The sequence below is a fragment of the Pseudonaja textilis genome, chromosome 5 (assembly GCF_049901715.1).
Source record: "Pseudonaja textilis isolate UNSWEBS1 chromosome 5, rPseTex1.2, whole genome shotgun sequence".
Lineage (NCBI taxonomy): Eukaryota > Metazoa > Chordata > Lepidosauria > Squamata > Elapidae > Pseudonaja > Pseudonaja textilis.
In genome coordinates, this window is record NC_141994.1 from 49,123,879 (window position 1) to 49,145,620 (window position 21,742).

The following is a 21,742-nucleotide window of genomic DNA, read 5'->3' on the forward strand; positions in this document are numbered from 1 at the left end:
ACAACCAAGCTGAGAGAGCACCAAGGACTCCATAGTTCAATCCTGAGCTATGTTGTCTTTCCTGGTGAAAATTTATTTGATCCAGAATCATTACATAGGTTGTGTACCAGAAATTATTTCCATCTGTATCCTTAATGAAGTTGGACCATACAGAACTGTATGAAGGAGAAACATCTATCGTGTTGGAATAGACATGTTTATTAAAGAATAGCACCAGGCTAGCTTTCTTTTCTCCTCCCTACTCATGAATGCAAATTAATCCCTTTTAGCTTCAATGTAATGTTGATCTGGCTGCTGTTGCCATTTCAACAGTAATGAATTGATGATGATGATTATTTGTGTACAACATTTTCCAAAGAGATTGAAAATAGTCAGTTTCTGATTTTTTGCTTCCATGTTCAGTGTTTGCACTGATATCTCTAGGTAAGTAGGTGGATGGTAAATAGTTTATTAAACAGCCTCCAGGCTATTTTAAGTAAAATGTTTTATATCTTAGTGTAAAGAACTAGGGCCTTCTACACCTCCGATTCCATTGGGATCAGTTTACCTGTGGGTGAAAGGGCAAAGGAGTAAACGATAACCTGTGAATTGTGATATCACCCTGCAGATAATGTGTTGTATACCCTTTCATCAGCTGTCATTATCTAATCATGCTATTTGTGTGATGCTGTGATGATACACATGTCATTTTAACATTGTGGCTTATTACAGATGCCATTGGATCAAACACTGAATAGAGTTACTTTGTGGAGGGGAAAGAATAAGAAAAGGACATATCGAAAAGGCATTTCTTAGTTTCTGAATCAATTAGAAAAGGAGTTACGTGCTTTGTCTATATTCATTTATATGTGTTCGAAGCTTCATTTGAATGAAGAAAAGGGTAGAGAAAGAAAGTAAGGCCTAGGTTATTGAGATTTTCTAAATCTCCTCTGGATGTGATGAGCTTCCTTTGGGATTAAAAAAAAAGCAAATCAAAAGAGAACTGTTGCTCAGCTGTGCACAAATTCTTGTTCTTTCCTAACTAGCTGGATCAAGTGGGCCATATTTCTTTTTACTTTCTTTGGGGAATTTAGTGAACTTGAAAACACACACACACACACACCAAGTACATGCTTCAGTATTTGGCCACTCATTAATGAGGTGTTGAATAGTAAGAGAAAAAGAGAGGGAGAGAAAAAAAGGTTTTCTCTCCCCTCCTCTTCCCTGGATGATTTAATTTGGTGAGAATGGTAAGATATTTTAATTTGTGCTCAGATTATTCCAGTGATTCAAGATTAGTCAATCTTTTTCATTTTCAGCATCAGAACATTTTAAAAATAATAGAAATTTATTCTTACACAGGTATATATAAGTCATTTCCATGTCTAGTAATAGTGTGTTCTAAAGTCCTCCAACTATCCCTGTGCCAAGATAAAAATAATGATTTATACCACATCCTAGAATCATAAGAATTATGGAATTTGAAGAAACGTCAAGGCTTTAATTAGTCCAATCATTTTTAATGTGCAAAAAACCTAATTCTACCATGCTTGAAAAAGAACTGCTCCACCTGTTAAAAACCTCCAGAGATAGAGATCCAAAACTTCCATAGACAAGACTATTCCAAATTTGAAAATTTTAACTGCCAGGGAATTTTCTTCATACTTAAACAAAATCTAGGTAACTTCAACTAATACCCATTATTTCTGGTCCTAGTTTTTGTGGCCCTAAAATATAATTCCTTACCTTTTTCCTTGGAAGAACTCTTTCATGTACCCAAAGACTGTTATCGTGTTTCCCTTCATTGTTTCTCCAGTTTAAACAACCCACGTTCCTTCAGCTCTAAGTCCCTATATCTCAATTGTCAAAATACTTTTGGAAATGGAGTTCTCAGAACTGTACACAGTACTCCAAGTGTGGTCTTATCAGTATAAACCAAAGACGAATAAATACTTTCAACATTTTTGATTCTGTTCTTCATCAGTGATTGACTAATTCTATGAAGATACTATAAGTCATTTATGGGGAAATAATGGGGAAATTAATAAGATATATAGCTTATTTTTTCTTTCGGCTTAAATAGGAAGATACAAATAAGATATACCATGTTTGGTGATTACAGTACTTCTTTGGCTCTTGTCCTCAGAAAATCTCTTCATTTTTAAAGTGGCATTAGAAGATGGAAAACACCAACATAATCTACCAACAATGATAAGTAGAATGCTTGTAGAAACCCATATTTTTTCATCTGCAGATTATACTCAACAAAATATGTGCAAAGTTGCTATTTACTTTGTTATTTGTGTGGGGAACATAGCCAATGAAGTTGTCCCATTCCTACAGTAATTGCTAGCATGATCAATATTATCACAATAAGATAAGATGCTATAGAGAAAGATAGACAACCAAACTCATCACCTTTCTACTCTTCTAAACTTGATAAGAGTTTAATACTCGATCACCGTGATCAATTTCCTATATTGCCCCAATTTTTAATTGTTGTTTAAGTAACTCTCAGGGATTCTACAGGTTTGCACCCATTCTCTAGAACTGGTTGTTAACATTCTAAACAGTAAGGAGAACTGGTTGTTAGAAGAAATTACTGACCTAATCCTGTAAAGAAGGCAGGAAGGAAACATTCTGGTGTTGCTTACCGAAACTGCCTCTCTGTTAACCCTTATTACATTCTTGGTAGGACTAGCCTTCCTGTCTCAGGAACTTCTCTGGAGGTTTTTTTCTCCTCCTTTGCTGGAACTTTGCTTGTGTGGAGTGAACATTCAAAGTTACAATGGCACTGAAAAAAGTGACTTATGACCATTTTTCACACTTACGACTTTTGCAACATCCCCACAGTCATGAGAGGCTAGGCGAGGAGATGCGTGCCTCGATGTGAGTGAAGTTGAGTTGGCCACACCCAGCCAGTCACATGACCACCAAGCCATGCCCACCAACTAAGCCACACCCACAGAACCGGTTGTTAAAAAATTTGAATCCCACCCCTGTAAAGAACACATGACAAGACTGTAATCCAATACAAAATTAAAAATGGCAATTAATGAAATACAAAACATACTATATGTTAAAAATATTATTATGTAATAGGAATTCATTTTCTAGTTTGGTTAATGACTTATCCTCCAGGCAAAGGATATTGCCAATAAATGTTGATACTTGCTTTACAACTCTCAAACGCTCTCATGATGCAAATAAATTTCTGCTAGATCTACCACTGCCTTGCTTAGATCCCCAAATCAGCCATGTAAATGAGGAGGTTGAAAGGATGTAAGCTCATCTTTGGATGATGCCTGCTTGGAATAGTCATCTTGGTTTCCCTTTTAATAAAATGCTTTAAAAAGTTTTCAGCACTTTGCTTAGCAAAGGCACTGTAATTGAAGGAAGAGCTCTTATATTACAAGCCTTCCCAGGCTTGCCTGCCAGTCTCCTTTTAGGGAACAAAGAAAGGGTACCAGTTTTACTTACCTTCCAACAGCATTTTTGGCCTCATGGCTTTTATCAGACTATTGAGACTGTGCAAATCTTGAGCCAAATTGGGAATGCAATCCCAGTTGCAAGGACAAATGAGGTAGCACCAGGATCTGATTTACTCTGATTTTATAGTTATCATATTTGGGTGATCTTAGATCTTTTGATTTTTAATTTTAATTTTTAATGTGTAGGTTCTATGCATTGTTGCCATGGGCTTTTCTCAATTTCCTTTGTACAATGTGTTACTCTATTTTATTTGTTCATCCTTTTCTTTTCAGGATTTCAAAACATTGTAAAGCTCTGAGCAGATTTTAGAAGGGAATTAATTAAAGAGCTAGTATTACTCCAAAGCAAGCCAGTGCATTTGGGGGGCAGAGGTGAGGTGTTTTGTCCAGGAGAAAAGGCAATACAAGTTGACTTGACATACTATTTAATTTGCCCTGAAGATGAGAAGAAGCTTCTCTGCACAAGTTGCTTACTCTCAGAAGTTTCTGCTAGAATTTCGAGTAGTTAACTGAAAGCCTCTTCCATTCATTCATTGGAAGGAAGCTTCTAAAGTGATGCAGATTGAAACAATAGGGTTACTTCATTTCAGAATTAGACTACGTATAAAGTAACTTTGAAGGATTGCTTGTCATAAACCTTTATCAAAGCATAGCATCCCCTTTGAAAGTTGGGTGGGTCTCCAGAGAGAGTTGTTTTCCCAGAAAATTGGCAAGGGGATTTAAGAGAGAAAGTATCTTAGCACATATTTACTCTGGATAGGTATGTAGCTGCCTATCCTGAGAATTTGTTGATCCCTTAAGAAACACAAATGTAGATGAACAGACAGCAATGCTTGTGGTATGTTTATTTTCCAGAGAAAGTGTAAACTTGTAGTGGCTCTTGAAGGAAAATTCAGAAGACTGGAGTAGCAAATGACCACACTTCAGGTGAAAGGAGATAAAGATTTATCAGCTCAAGAGAAGGAGGCACTATAAAAGGAACTGACAGAGGAAGCAGTTCTCTTAAGGAAGAGAATTAAACAAGGGAGCAAGCTGAGAGGATGAGAGCCACAATCAGAAGCAAGTGCTATGAAAGATATTCTGGCTGCTGGAACTTAGAAACAATTTTTTTGACCTTTGCTAATGAAACAGCCCTTCAGGAGGACAAAAAGATAAATGGAACAGGAGATAGGTGGTTGCTTTATAAAAGGCAGAGGGCCTTACAAGAAGACAAAGATAAAAAATTGTGCTATCTGTGATATACTCTTATGAGACATTGAAACAAAGATTTGCTTTCTGGACCTGTCACTCATAAAGTGTACTGTTTGTCAGGGGCACAAATTAGGGATATGACAGAGCAATTCTGATGATCAATTGTTCCTTCTATGATGCTGTTTGGGGACAGAGATACTGCAAAGACTATATATGATCATGTGACTTGGAAGATTTGAAAAACTAGTAAGAACATGAATGTTCTCCTGCATCCTTGCAGTCCATGAAAGAGGATTGGAAAGGGAAAGAATGCTGCATGTTTGTTATTAATTATGCAGATAAGGCTGATTTGGTTTGGGGGGGGGGCATGGTCTGAATTACCTCGATGATCAGAGTTGCCAAAATGGAAGAATACAGAAAGATCCATAGTGGAGAAATAGATAATGAATATGGCTGAGTTTTCAAAAATGGCTAAATTGACTTGTTTGGTTAAGGACAGAGACCTTGTATGGCTTTCTATTGAAAAATATTAAGTATCAACTGGGTACTTGGGGATTTATTGATTTACAAGGTTTGTTTATAGGAAGAAGGGAACCATTATATGTAATTTGCCAGGGTGGAGATAGTAATTACTATGCTTGCAACTGCTGTAAAGAAGGGTGGAAGTCACTTCTTTTGATACCCTTTTCTTTCTTTTTTGTCATCTTTCACATTTTTTGCTCTTTTATATTTCCATTTCCTACTTTTTCTTTTATATTTTCTTTAGTTTTTTTAAATTATGTAAAATCTTCTTAAAATAAAAGCTAATATTTAAAGCAAAGTGTTACTTAGTTGTAATGTTCACCTATTCAAAACCCTTGCTATATGAGCTTCATTTGAAGCCTGTAGCACATGGGGCCTAGGTACTGATATACTTATTTGTTTCTGTGGGTTCTACTGTATTGGATTTGGTAGGTGCTTTTGGGGGGTCCCTTTTTTCAAACGTGCCATCTTGCAGAATCGTGATATGTCTCATCTGTTACAATGTTTGGACTTCAGAACTGCTGAGACTCTCCCCTAAGAGTCAGATGGGCCCCCAATTTCTCAACCTTCTGAAAGACTGTTAAGACTTGATTCTGTTCTTAAGGCGAGAATCAGAATGTTAGGGTGGCTCAATTTACATGTGTTGATTTTTTATGGAATTGTTAGGAAGCATCTTGGCTATTTGTTTTTCTTGTATTAGATTATTTTAATTGGCTATGAGTTTTTGTATTGTTTTTGTTTGGACTGTTTGCTATCCAGAGTTATAAAGTTAAGATGGGGAGCTGTGTAAAATTTCAGAATAAATACTGGACATGTAATGTATTTCAGTTCAACAGAATTGGCAAACAGATAGTATATCTGGCTGAAGCATAGTGAGTTTGGTCAGGAGAACTTTAAAATGAATTCTTTGAGGTCAAGAATGAAAACTCCTCAGATAAGATTTCATTGTTTGGGCATTGTAAACAGGCTAAAGCTTGAATCCAAAAGGAAAAAGGGTTATTGTATTTTCATCACAGCTTTCATCTCCAGTAGGTTTTTTTATAGAGGGGAATGGAGTGAGGCATTTTTCCTGAAGCAATAAGGTCATGACTTGAGGTTCTTCTGGACTCACAACTGGAGGTCAGGTAGAAGCTAAGGCCAGCGGGGTTTCCTCCACCTTTAACTAGTGTAGCATTTGTAACCTTAACTGGAACATAAAGACACTGCAACAATGATTTTACTAGATTTTGTTGTCTAGTTTTACAGTTTTATTTTTGTATTATTAACATTATAACGTGGAAATTTTAATGTATTGAATGATTAATCCATCAAGAGTTGTTTGGTTACAGTTGCTAATGAATGGATGTATTAATGAAAAAGTAAAAAAAGAGAAAGAGAGAAAGAAAAAAAAAGAAAGAAATATTCTTTGGTTTTCTCTGAGCTTGGTTGTTTGCTTTCAGATGGTTCGTTACCTAACTAGGTAACACCATCAGTGCATATATGTAACCATGTACTATATATATTTTCTTCTGTTAGTAATCATAGCTGAATAGACTTTCAAGTGAAAGACCTTGGCAACATTTATGTAGAAGCCATCTATGTTAAAATAAGTTGAAAAACCAATAAAACAGTACTATTGTTCTTTATGATTGCTCCCACAGCTAAGGAGAAGATCTGGATGATCTTTGGAAAAGCAACTCTTTTCTCTTTCAGATAATTGTGTAGTGATGGTATTGAATGGTTTAATTAACCTACCATATGTTAGGAGACAAATTCTCAAAATACGATCTTTCTAGGAAATTCTTGATTTGTTTTGCTGACAACTTTTTCCTTCAGAGGATGAAAGATCTACTATCCTCAATTTGATACTGACCGAAAGAGAAGGCTCATTCAAGGCTCAGTTAAGCACCAGGAATAAAGAACCATACAATGCTGTAGTTCTTGATTTTAAGGAAATAAAATCTACTGAATAGATATTTTGGCTCACTGGAGATAGGCCTGCTATCTGATGTGAAGCTAACTGGACAATTTTAATCGCTGCTTCCACAGCTGTGGAAGTGGCTGGGAATAATCCATCTTGGCTGAATATAATAATAAAGAGTAGAGATTAACCAGATGTCCTCCTACTAGAGGGAATGCAAGGTAGAGAATAATTTTTTTAAAAAATGTACTGTACTGGTTGCTCTTTGTAAGCTCCAGCTTTTTGGTTTCCATAGGTCTTTCTGTTTCTTGCATTCCTTGTCTCTTTCCATGATACCCTGCTAGGTTACACTGCCTGTGGATTCAGCAGCTGTGTGCCCCTCTCTCATTCTCTCTGCCCCCCCTCCGTTTCTCTCTCACACACATACATGCATTCAAATGCACTCACTATTCATTTGTGGCATATCCTGTTGCCATTGGAAACCTAAGAAAGAAGTGAATATATCCTCCAACTCTCAGGCTTTTTCTTCCCCCTTTCCTCTCTTCCCCTTGCAGGAGACGAAGAGCTCAGCAATGAATCCACTGGAGCACCGATCCATCAAAGAGCCAGATCAACGAGTCACAGATCGTACCTAAATGTGATTAAATATCCTTCTCTTCCAAAGCTCAGAAGGAACACGGATTTACCTGGCATAGCCTTTTCACAATTTGATGTTCAAAGCACAGCATTTGAGGTAAGAGAATCTTCTCTTTTTGGATTTTCCCTCTCCTTTCCTTTTTCTGTTTGCTTTCCACACAAAGGCACATTGAAGGTGGATCTTACTCTTTACATATTGTCAGCTGAAAGGGTGCTTATTCCAAGGGTTGCTTGCCAGTCTTACTTAGCAGCTTAGCATGGAACTGTGATGTACAGGGGAGAGGACATACAGTCTACATGCAATCCAGAGACCTATCTTTTCTCTTCCCTTTCTTCTTGTCTACATCTGGCCTTCTATGCCCCACTCTTCATCCCTGCAGAGCACACCCCTTCTGACTTTCTCAAGCAGCATTTTGTTTTGTGTTTGATAAGTAAAGAGGTGACAAGTGTTCATTATGCTGTGTAAGTCTACAGTGCATTTGGAGAAGGACAGCAGGCCACTTAAAATACCCTTTATTAGGTACAGGCCTTGGCAGTTCATGAGTGATGTCCCATTAGTGTATCTGGAGGTATAAATTATCAGAAGTTGAATATGTGCTTGAGAATCACCTTTAAAAGACAAAGCTGGAGATCTCAAGGCCCAGCTATCTGGATATGCTTTACCACTCAAGTTAATGTGAGATTCAGATTTGTTAGGTGATACTTAGAAATATAAACTGAGATCGTTGCCATAGCAGTGGTTTGTTGTTAATCTTGTTGACACATTAGTTTGTCACATTATTTGTTGGCACTGGAAGCAAAGTTGATAATGATTTATACTTTAAATTTATAAAGTTGCTCAACTCATATTTATTCCAATTGGCAGGTATATTAAAAATAAACAAACAAATAAAGCCTGCTACCTTGGTTTAATAAAATAAATAAACAGAAGATAATTATTGCCTAGAAGAACAAACCTACCAGAAACATACTAAATATAACCTTTTATAGGTTATAATAATTATAATATAATAACCTATTATAATAACCTATTCCAGATAGAGCCATAGCTTAACCTAACACAGAGCCAGATTTTCAATTAATGGAATAGCAGGGTTGTATCCATTTGGATCTCTGGGGGAGTGGGTAAATTTAATATCCTCAGGTTTTCCTATAGAAGAACGATATGTTTGAATCAATTTCTGATTTTTCAGTACAAATATAAAATAGAACTTTGTAATCCTTGAATCTGTCCCTTTCAAAATATTACTGCTCACACTTTTAAACCGTTGGAGAATGAAAATTTGCTGCTATCCATAAGGACCCTTCATTCAATGTTTGCAAAATAATAATTGCTCCCAGGTTTTTGTCTTGTGTATGCACTGTGACTAATGCTTAAAGTGTGGCTGTAGAACTTTAAAATCAATAAATAAAGGCATACTGAATATTTCAAGGCTTGATTGGTAGAGTAGAGTAGATTGTTCTGTTCTTACTTCCGTTCAAGCATTTGTGAGGGAAAAAAAAAATCAGGAATAGCTGTATGAATTTCGTGTATCCAGGACAAGTATCCTTCATGCATGGCCCTGTTGCTGAAGTCTCTGGCCAAGATACATTGAAAAACATCTTCAGTAGACTTCTATTTGTGTTTTCTCAGAACAAAGTAGAAATCACATGCCTGAGAAGTCTGTCTGATCAGGGTTCCCAAGCATGCAGAGTGCTTGGATTGTGTTCACATGCCAGAAGAACATAAGTTAAAAAATATAAGTCTCCTACAGACCACACTAGTCTACTTGGGAACATTGAAGATATAATCCCATTTTCCTTCTGTGTGACCCTGTATGATTCCTTCTGTGTGACCCCGTAAGATATAATGCACAAGTAGAGTTAGGCTGTCCTTATAGAAGGACATTTATTCTACTTTCTAGATCCTGTTGTCTCACCAGGAAAGTAGCAGGAATTGCTTATTTTGAAGCAAAACTATAAATATTGCACTAGCAGAATACAGTGTGGAGGCATCATCATCATCATCATCATTGTTGTTGTTGTTGTTGTTGTTGTTGTTAGGGACCTTGCTCAGGCTGGGATTACTATTTTGCATTCTTTGAACTTTTCCCCTTCATGGTATGAAAAGGATCTCAGGCTTGAGGTGAACTCCTAAGCCTAAAGACATACATATTCTTGGCTACCATTCTTGTTTCCTGTCTTCTTATTCTATCTCCTGACTCCCAAACCTCAAAGCTTGAATTTCAGCTGCATCAAGCAGTTACCTCCTTTTTTTCTTTTTCTTTTTGACAAATCTCCAAGCACACTGAAGGTATTAATAATAACAATTTGGCAGATAATGGCAGAACACGACTGAGCTCTCCTGCGGACTGTTCATGCTGGGCTTGCTTCTCAGCAGTAAACTCCACTTGCATGCTTTTGACCTTTCCAATTGTCATCTATTTTGAATAACTCAGGTTAAATGCTATGGCCAATGATGCCATCAGCAGATCCCTTTAGATGCCAGGTAAAAGCTTGCTCTCAAGGCCAATTTAGCCTGTGGCCACTTCAGCTTTCAGGGAGTCTGTGCAATATCAGATTGCATAGTCATCAGAGCTTTTGAACTGAAGTCAACCTGGATGGATTTTGACATACATTTGAAAAGCTGCTCTCAGTGATCACATTGGCTTTGCATTACACATGCCATAAAACATAAGAAGCAATGGTGTCCCTAAGAAGACACATCTACAGGCATATATTTCACTGAGTGAGGATGGAAAGGAGAAGATCCAGGTTGTTCAGCTTATTTGCTATGATACTGGATGAAATCTTTTTAAAAGAATGTAATGTAAAGCATGGAAGGGATCTTGGAGATCAATTGAGCCCAAGCCCATGCCTAAAGTCTTCAGATACCAAATGAAACAATTAATTTCACAGCTCATTTGACTCTTCCAGATTGGGAATTCTGCTTATTTAAATAGGTAAAGCAAGAGGATGGATGAAACTTTGGGAGTTAATGGTTGTTAGGACAGGAGATAGAGTGTAATTCTCTAGGTTGTAATTTGGCAACCACGAATGGCTCAGCCATAATAATATTATTAACAATTGTGTTAACATTATTAATATGAAGTCACTGCTGCTAATTCTTTAACTGGCATTGGCCTTCATATGCACTGGGGTCTTCCCAAGAACCTAGGATCTCATTAACATCAACATAACAAATAATGAATATCATTAATATTAACAATAGCATGTTAACCATAGTCACAAATAATGTGTAAAGCTAATATAATGCTTTAAAATTGGGAAATGAGGCAAAACAAAATTTAGTATTTTGTCCTTCCTTAATGTCTAAGAACTGCTCATCAGTGACACATCTTTTTCTATAATTATGAGTTGCAGCTTGGGCCAACTTCAAATTCACACATATATTTTGCTTTCTTGTACCTATTCAATATGCTTGAATCATCCTTCCCGCTGCTTCCTATGTTTATAACTATCTCCCTCTTACTCAGTTCTTTCTTTTATTTCACTTATTAAGTTTATAGAATGCAGAAAAAATTTAGATACTTCCTTTCCACTGGTATTAGAAGATACTTTTGGTATAAAACTGTTCCTTATTTTGGTCTCCTGACCAAGTAGATCTTCTGGAGAGATTACAAATACTTTTCAGTAGTGTATTTGTTACTCTCTGCTTCTGATGCATTATGACCTGCTCTATTTGCTTCAGATGTTTGGTAGGTTTCTTTGAATCTTGACGTCCACATCTGGCTTTGTTGAGGCCTTGAGCAGGGCCCATCTGGCTTCCTGGGGTGGTAAAAGTACAGTCAACAATTGCAATACTTTCAAGAGAATTAAATGCTTGCTCCAATAAGACTGAAACTCAATTGAAGTCTTTTACTCTCAGTTCAGTCTCCTTGTTTCACTCTTCCTGGCCATGATCCTACCATTTGTCTGTTGTCATTCTCTGATTGCTACTGCTGATGTACAAATAAGGTGGCACAAGTTTCCATTAACTCAGTGAAAATAAGCTCAATAGTTGATTTATATAAGGGTCCTGAGTAACAGCTTCTTCACCAGAGCTTCTTCACCACATCTTGTCATAGAGCTTCTCCTCATCTTTTATGTTATCTTCACAGGAACCTTGTGATATAGAGGGAGAGAGCTAGGGTATGAGAGAGGTAAACCACAGAGGGTTTTCAATGATGAATGACTTTGGCTCTTCTCCACTTGATGTGCATCAAAAATGGAAAAACAACATAAGCTGATACCATTTGGCCAAAAATAATTGTGGGCTAAAGGTACCCACATCAGGCAACAGTGACATGACAGTATCATTCCCAACTCTTGGATATGATCATCAAGTTCTAGGTTCTGAAATAATGTCATCAAAGAATGAAAGGCTTCTTTTCTATACATATGGACACATAAATTCCAAGCTTAAAATTGATCATACATTTTCACTAATAATGATATTGCAGGGTAGCAAATGGGTGTTCAGCTAGCGGAAAGGATTGTCAAAGTTGCCCACCAATTTTTGAATCACTGTAAACATTTTATGATTTACCATTTATTATTATAAATATAACATTTTTCTGAGTCATAAAACCAGTGGCCTGCCCATTTAATCTCTGCTCAGAATAGTTCTGATGTTTCAAGCAACAGCTTTTTATCTTTTAATAACTACACTAGAATGCCAAAATAATAATAGTATAAAATATTAGGCTACATGCATGTAGCAACATTGTTATCAAATGTGCCTAATTAGTTGTAAAATGTATTAGCAACCATCAATGTAATTACTTTGAAAAATATATAACTGTGTATATAAGAGAACAGATGAAAACAGATGATTTAAATGAAAGATTTCAAGTTGATGCTTTTAAATCAACTTTAGTTGTGGGTCATGCTGCTAAATCATTATGACTAACAGCGTTCTGTGCATGGTAACTCAGATCTAAGGGCTAATATCAGTCTAAGTGATGCAAATAAAGCAATATTTGACAACCATATAAACTGAAAATCTTTGAAAATCTTCATACTGGAAGACTTAATCTCTGGAAACTTCCAAGAAAATCAGACATGCAATTTTCCAAATGATGGAAGCATTAACCAATAGCACAATGGCACAATGGTTAGAATGCTGTGCTGCAGGCCACTTCTGACCATCCGCTGCCTGCAATTTGGTAGTTCAAATTCCACCAGGGTCAAGGTTGACTCAGCCTTCCATCCTTCCAAGGAGGTAAAATGAGGATCCAGATTGTTGGAGGCAATATGCTGACTCTAAACCCGCTTAGAGAGGGCTGTAGTGTAAAGCACTATAAAGCAGTAAATACTCTTAAGTGCTATTGCTATTGCTATTACTTTTTCTGTCATCCAGGAAAATATAGGACTTGGATCTCATCATCAATCAGTTAATCAATTGGGATAGAACTGGAAGGGGCCTTGGAGGTCTTCTAGTCCAACCCCCGCCCAAGCAGGAGACCCTAAATAATTTCAGACAAGTGTCTGACCAGTATCTTCTAAAAAGACTGAAAAAAATGAGAAAAAGATTGCTGGATCAGAAGAAATGTTTATGTCATTCATTTTCTGCACTTCCTTATTCCTGTGCCCCAGCCCATTATTTCACAGGGAACCCTTACTTCGGTGAATTTGTTTGTTCTTTTATCAAAGCCATCTAAGTAATGACCGCTCTTGTCACAAATTCCATTGCTTAATTTTGTGCAGAGACAGGAAATATTTCCCTTGATCTGTCCTGATTCTCCCACTGTCCAAATTCATTGGGTTACTCTAACTTTTAATGCCAAGAAACAATGAAAAGTACTTTCTCTACACAGAGCATAGTTTTATATAGTATCCATAATGTCCCTCCCTTCCTTATGTATTTTATAGTACTCATATTATTTTCCATCTGATGTTTTATCATTTCTTTGAGATCTTTTTCACATTTTTTTCATACATTCATAAGCAGATAGTGATGCTGTGATTTTTTTCTCCAGTTCCCTTAAAATGTCTCAAATATAATACATTTCTGTAAGATTCACTTGCTTTCTAGTAACAGCCATTTCAAGAAGCACAACAGTAAAAAGAATGGTTGTTCTTTCTTTTTTATTGTTTTTCTCTAGTCTGTAAGTCTTTGATCCCCTCTAGTATTCTACAGTCTGTTTCAAATTTCTTCTCCCCCCAACCTCTCTCCAATATCCAACAATCTCATCAATGAAAATCTAAACATTCTTCATTCCTATGAAGATATTGTTTTATTTATTTAATTTCAAAAGCACTTTAGCAAAAGTTCTGAGATTTCAAACTTGGTCTCTTATTCCAGTGGCCTCTTACCTAGCTTCTGCCACCTAATAGTTCAAAGGCATGCAAATGCGAGTAAATAAATAGGTACTACTTTGGTGGGGAGGAAACAGTGCTCCATGATATCATGCTGGCCACATGACTGTGGAACCATCTTCTGACAGAACTGGCTCATGGCCTCAAACTGGAGACGGGCACCACCCCATATAGCAGAGTAAAATTGCAGGGATCTTTTCCTTTTTTTTTTCTTTACTCTGTTTAAAACTTTCTTAGACTGAATTGTTAGCAAGCATTTTCCTGTTAATCTTAAATTCTTTAAATTCTTTAAATTGTTATTTAACTCTTTGTTCTAGAATGCACTCACCAGTTGATTTTATTTAGATCTGCTGCTCAGAAGATCTCAGAAAATCTGTTTTAGCATTACAATAGCTGTAATTCTAAAAAGGCTTTAGAAAGTGAGGCTTAGCAAAATCAGTGTCCTTACAGGTACCACAGCAGCTATGAGTATGTTACCTTTTCCAAGTGTCACTCATAAATTCATTGTAATCCTTCAGTCTGTTAGGTTAGTGATTTAAGAGTTGACCAGCTGATGGAGTGATGCAAGGATGGAAATGAGTTAGCAAGGTTTTTGGCTGTTGTCCCTTTAAGAGCATGTATAATAAGAAGAGGCCTGGTTAGGACATTTCTTCTCGCTGTGTGTTCTTTCCTCTGTAATTTGCTGCTTGTTTGACCTCTGCCTGTAGTACGTGTATGTATAGTACATGTTCTTTTGTAGATAAAACCACTATTTATTACAAACCTCTGTGTGCTGTTATTGCTCCTGGGTTGTAGTAAAGCTGTGTGCATTCTGACACAGTCTCTTCATGAGGAGCAGCTGACTGGAACATAAGTAGACAATCTCTTGACATGTCTTGCTTAGAGAGGCTCCTTGGCTTGGGCTTGTCACCTGCCCTCGGTCTTCACTATGGTTCACTTTGTTCCTAAGACACATCTTAGTTCACTATTGCTATACCCAAAGTCCTTGCCATCACACTTTGTACTAGCTGCAAATCTTTGATCATCTCCACAGGCAGTTCTACATGGAGAATATGACAATAATCCAATCTGGTTGCAGTTAGAGTATAGATATTACGGCACATTGGTCCAAGTTAATTGGTTCACCAGCTGAAGTTGGGCAAAGGCCCCTTTAGCCATGACTTCCACTTCCTTTAGCAGAAGTCTTGATTTCAGGGAAAACCCTAAGACCACTTCCTTTTAAAATGTTTTTAAAATGATTATAGGGTTGTTGTTTTTTTAAAAAATTCTATCATTTAAAAATTATTATTTGATTATGTATAAAAATGAAAGACTTTTTGTTTGGTTAAGTATGCCATTCAGGAAGGAAGGAAAGAAATTGTGAGAACAAAAATTCCAAAGGAAGCAATGTTGTATACATTCTCTGTTAAACTCAATCTGACTTCCGAAAAATATGTGTGCAGGACTGTGACCCAAATCTGACAGTAAGAACCACCATGTCCATTCTTCCTTCTTCTAAAGATGAGCTTGTGGTGGTTTGGGTTGTTTTTCTTCATGATTATAGGTTGTTCAACTGCTCAAATTACAGCTCCTATTGTCTTTATGATGGGGAATAAAACAGCATACAAAAGGAGCAGGTGCACTTGCTACAGAGAATGCATGTGTTTGCCAAAAAAAAAAAAAAAATATGAAAACAAGGTAGAGAAAGCAGATAGAGCTGAGCGCCTGCAATCCTTTCCAATTCCTTTTCCGGCAGCAGTCATAGAGGCATCTGTGCAGCGAACGGATGTGTTGCATCTGTGTGTGCTGTGTTCTGTGTTTGTCTTTCTTCTCTTCTCCCTTGTTACAGTTCTTTATGTTGGTATGTATGGGTGCATTGGAAAACATGCAGTTGAAAAGCATAGGCTGCACATGCTTTGAGTCAAGGGAGTGGGGGAAAAAAGGAGCCAGGCTTAGATTACAGCAAATGCCAGTATCCTACTGCTTTTCTGAGGGATCCATGGGACCAACTGAGGGAAAATTTGTTTCTCTCAACTCTCAGCCAGCTCAGGCCTGTTTTTGAACTCACTGTTTCCTTTTGCCAGCTTCCATCCTGACCCTCACTCCACTAAGTTTGGTTCCATTCTCTCCAGTTTTTGGACAGTTATTCGACTTACAACAGTTTGTTTAGTGACCGTTCAAAGAGCAGCACTGAAAAAAGCAACTTACGACCCTTTTTCACACTTAAGACCACTGCGGCATCCCCATGTCATATGATCAGACCATGTCATGGCAACTGACTCACATTTATGACAGTTGCAAAGTCCTGTGGGGTGGGGTGTCATATCATCACCTTTTGCAGCCTTCAGATAAGCAAAACCAATGGGGAAGTCAGATCTGCTTAACAACCATATTTACTAACTTAAGAACTGTAGCATTCACTTAACAACTGTGGCAAGAAAGGTCATAAAATTGAGGCAAATTCACTTAACAAATGTTTCACTTTGCAACTCAAATTTTTGGCTCAACTGTGGTCGTACGTTGAGGACTATCTTTATATTCTCTGGTCTCCCTTTACCTGACTTAGTTGGAAAGAATACTGAGGTGGGAAAACTGCAGAGCCTAATTTCTGGATTTTTTTTTTCTTAATAGCAGCTCTAGTCTGGGTTATATTGAAGGGGAGGTGGGAGGACAGTTTAAGAATGGAATCATCAGTCACTACTCAACAGATTGGGATTTTTTTTTTCAATTCTGTTTTTTTCTCCTTCAGCCCAGCCTGGGTCTGGCCCATTTTCACACTCAATCTTTTTTGTTGTTGTCGGATTCTCCCACAAAGCCACATTTCTGTCCTATTTTTAGAGTTCTATTGCTGGTGTAGGGGTTGACAGATAAACAAAGCATCCTGAGTCCATGTATTCCACATTTTCTTTCTTTAATTCCATTGGGTTAAGGAGAATAAAAAAACTGAAGGTGAAATATAGGTGAATGATAAAAAAAAAAAAACATTGCCAACTCAAATACATATAGGAAATGTATACATTTAGGAGAGAGATTTATGTGTGGAAATTTTGCAAGCAACTATTAGCCAGAAATGCAGGAAAACCATGGGAAATGCAGTGCTTCAAGGCTTAAAGGAAGCTATTCTCAAGAGCTGAAAGTCTTAGAACTGGTGCTAAAGGACATCTTACTTGAGCTTTTGAAGTAAAGCAGGAAAAAAAAAAATTTCCTCCAAATATTTATGTGAACATACTCAATTTGACTTCAACTACATTGCTCTTGCTCAGTTAAACCAACACGTTACAGTTTAAAACTAAAAAGAACTGCAGGAAAGTAGGAATGTTAGGTAATAGTGTGCAATGGCACGTATATTGTATATTTGGGGAATATGCAGAACATAATTCAATCTGTTGGGGGAAATTGCTTCAAAAACGGCTTACCAAAATTCCGACATTGTATGCAAATCTTCATGCAAATATTATGAATATTATAGTTTTGAGTAAAGGAAGATCCTTCATGCCTATTTTAATAAGTAGGTAAAATTGAACAGGACAGATTTATCCATCCCTGAAGTAAGCTGTTTGTGTTAAGAAAGGTTAGAAGTATTTATACTCGTGACTTTTTAAGCTGCTGTTGCTGCACTAACACTGTTGTCACTTTTTATTTCATTTCACTTTGCTGTGTAGTTTCTCACTGATCTAAAATAATCTTTGAAATCTTTCTCACCTTTGGAGGCTATACTGTGTTAACTCCCTTTGCCGTATAGATGCTGTGGCTTTCTCTTAATTGCTTCACCAGCACTCGCCAACTCCAGAAATCATCTGGAGAACATTCAGTGCAATGGCACCGATGAAATCAAACACGTATGAACCAAATAAGTGTTCAAATGGAAGATGAAGACAAATCTCCTAAGAGTGGCTGAAATACTTGATGATTTTTCTAAAGTGGGATGGGGGGAGACAGTCACCGTGTTTCATAATTTCAAGCATCTAGCTATCCCAAATTGCTCAAAGAAATAAACCAGGAAGTGATGCTTTCCCGATCCAGGTTGGGAATTGAATAACAGGAAGACCATTCATAGCAATTATGTCTTTTAAAGGCCAGGAGAATATACAGGCCCGTTAAAGAGGTTGTTTTTTTGAAATTCTGCCAATGGCACAGAAAATTCTCCCCCCCACATCTCCTTGTGATGAATAAAAACAGTGAAATAACTTAACAGATAACAATGGGTAGCAATTATTTTCTCACTTCCTTAGAATTTCTTGAGGCTTATTTGCTTCTGAGTTCTCACTGCCCCCCCCCCCCACCTCTCCCACTCATAGGCTCACTTGTTCTGCCTTTTTCTTTTTTTGTCTCTCTTTTCCCTTCCTGTATCTCCCTATATCGACCCCCTTTGTTTTCTCCATCTTCCTCTACTTCCCTTCTAATCCACTTCTGTCCATATATAAATCCCTTCGTATTCCTATTAGTATGGTAGCTTTCCGTTCCCTATGTTCTGTGCTCCTCCCTTACTCCCTGATTTTCAGCACCCCTCTAATCACAATATTAAGCTAAACTGTCAAAATGTCATACAACACATAGAGTCATAAGAATAGATGGCATATGAATGTTAGGGAGAAGAAGGAGAGAGAGGGAGAGGGAGGGTGAGAGGGAGGGAGAGAGAGAGAGAGGGGATAAAATATAAGATATATTTGCATGGAATGCTCTAGGTTCTCTATTAAAAATAAATGCTCATGCTCTCACACAATCCTGAATTGTGATTTTGTCAATATATTCTCACACTGGTTCTCTACTTTTTTTCCAAGGTAGCATTTATTTATTTATCGTTACATTTATACTCACAGACACTGCTGGCAAGCTAGACTATAGTGCTTTACCATACAATAATAATAAATTATTGTATAAATAATTTATAGTGCTTGATCATACAATAATAATAAATTATTGTATAAACAATAAATATTGTTAAATCACAAGTTACAATCAGTTAAAACAGCATTAATATAATAACAAAGAATATACTATGACAAGTCAGCCATATACAAAGTTATTCATGTGCAAAATTAGGAAGGGAATGCTTCCTGATTCAAGAGCACTTCATTCAGTGAAGTGAATGCCCATATTTACAGGGGAAGGGTATCCCACAAAGTTGTTGGTACTACTTAAAATGCTTTGGTCCAGGTTGTTTCTATCTGACCTTCCTTTACAGCAGGCCTGTAAAACTGCAGGCCCACAGGCCAGATGTATCACGCGCTGGCCACACCCACGCCCATTTTAGCGAAGGGGAAAAAAAAATCCCAATACGTCACGTGATGCTGCCGTGACAACATGAATTTGATACCCCTTATTTACAGGCTGGGTTTACAGAGAAGGAGAAGAAATTAAGTTGATGACATAATAGTGGAGTCCCACCTTTATTTTGGCAAGAGCTGAGGAAAATGAAGGGTTTATATGTTAAGTAATGTGAATTTGATATGAATTTGTGATAGAAGTCCCACCATCCAGCAAGTCAATATGATGAAAATTACCATATATCACTTTTGAACAGAGTGAGATTGGAGAAGGTAGCTCTATGGAACAGAAACACCATCATCACTTGACAGTTAAAGTACTTTCTTCCCTGACCCTTTTAACCTAATGAGCACTAAAAACATTCTTAATGTAAAGGAACAAAAGAGAGACTCTCAGAGTATTTCCTTTATATTCCTGGATAAAACTTAAATGCTGTTTTAATGCTATGTATGCATGACTGGAATAAACATAAATCTGCAGAAGTGTTTCTGTCTCAAATGGGTCACTTATTTTAGCAGGAGATGAGGTTGCTCAGGATGGACTTGTGTTGTGTTGATGCCTGGGTTAGCTGGTGATAGCAAGCCTTGTAAATAATATGAATAGCACAAGGGCAAAGGCTCAGTGAGGCTTCTGCGTGCCAGGACCGAGGCAACTGTTCTGCCTCAAGACCCTGTTTGTTTGCAAAGAGAAAGGGAGCTTGTGGTTTTCCAGTCTAAAAACAGAGTGAGGATTCAGTAGGAAGGACTGGGAGGGATTCTTAGATGTTTCTCAACAGAGGAGCCATGGAATATGCATGCCAGAAGTGCAAAGGGAAGCCCAGTACCAATCCCAGCCCCAGGCCTTTGCTGTGAACCTAGCTGAGGAATTTATCAAGCCAGAACTAGCTGCACAGCCATTTAATAATGGGAGGAAAGTGGGTACATGCCTTCCTCATGGAAATAGCAGGATAAGCAAGAGGGAGGGAAAGAGGGAAAAAAGGATATATTGTTCTATCTCCCCATTCTTTAGCCATTTCCTCTTATTTTTATCTCTCCCACTGTACCACATTACTATTATTGATTTGAGGCAACTAGGCGTACATATTTGCATATAAATGTAATGAGTTCTACTCATGTCTGATAGTTAAACTAGATTTCTTAGTTCGGAATGCTCTAGTTCTGAGTATATGTATTTGGTACCAAATTCCAAGTAGAAGTTCTTAAGATTCTAGTAAAACATCAATCTAAAACTAATAGACAGACAAGACACCTAAATTCTGCTTACTCCTAAAATAAGGTAGTACATCACAGCGGCAGAGCCCATATACTAACAACAAGACATTTCCCCCCAAGTGTGACTGTTTAGTGTATCCAAGCTGCACCCATGAAAAAAAGGAAAATGTCAGCAGTGTTGAAAATATCTCTATTTTTCTGACATTCATCAGTCAATCAGTAGAAGGCTATTCCCACCCACAATGCTTAAGAGCCACTGATTGTTAAGAAGGGGAAAAGAAGAAATATAAATTTAAGATCGTTCTATTGTGTTTCATTTGTGCAACCATCCTGAAATAATATGGTGATTGGAACCAGTTATATTTATCTTATATCAATTATCTAGTTTCAAGTTTGAAAAGTTCTTATGGATATGACAGAAATGATATGCAGGGGGGAAGGGGGTGGTCCAATCCCAAACTAGCCAGGAAGAGAGCCATTTAGTAAAAGCAGAAAAGATTAGGGATGAGATGTGGGAATTTAAGGTTGTGGTCTCTCCCCAGATGGAAAATTTCTCTTTCCCTTCCCCTTTTCCTTCAGTTTTGTTTGAGACCAAAATTTACTCCTTGAGAAAGGAAGGAATTCAGATGTGATAAATAAATTTACGAGTCATAAAGCAAGTTTCATTATGAAAGTACCAGCTTAGTCCATAGATATGAGCTATGTGTAATTGTAATGTATAATGGCAAGATAAAGTTTCAGTCTTAGCAATAGGCAGAATGAGACAAGAGCCTCAGGCAGCTAGCTGTATGGGGGTATTATGGAACAGGAAGAATTTTTGAGCTATTTAACATATTGTTACTGTATTTCTACTATCAAGGAAGGAGAAGGGTGCTTGTGAAGAGTTTTCTTTTCTTTTTTTGCCTCAGGTCCCAATACTGTTTTGGGTATTACATACTTTGACTTTTGGGTAGAAGATGCCATATGCTTCTGTGCCTCAGGTGGGAAAATGTCATGGGCCGGTTCTCAACAGGGCAGAAAAACAAACAAACAATAAAGCAAGTTAAGATGTGGAATGGAAGGTTTGCTGGCAGCAGGATGCACAGTAGGATGAGGCTTTGTTGATTTTTCTGATGTTATTAGTAGCATAGTTTTTATTTTCGAGAAACAGAATCTTCAAGAGCTGTGTGACAGCTACAGATTTAACAGTTGATGTTAAATCTGGGATTCCAAATTGGTAGTTACATTCCTTGTTAGCTCTCAACTAATGAAGTTACTTTGTGTGC

At 37.3% G+C, this 21,742-nt stretch overlaps 1 protein-coding gene across 1 annotated transcript in view; it reads left to right on the top strand.

Annotated features, from left to right (window-relative positions):
• The window catches only part of ELFN2 (extracellular leucine rich repeat and fibronectin type III domain containing 2), a 147,081-nt gene that overhangs the window by 50,796 nt on the left and 74,543 nt on the right, over positions 1-21,742 (top strand). The window contains exon 2 of the mRNA XM_026700766.2: positions 7,638-7,816. The gene's annotated coding sequence lies outside the window, so the exon portion shown is untranslated. The remainder of the gene's footprint in view (positions 1-7,637; positions 7,817-21,742) is intronic.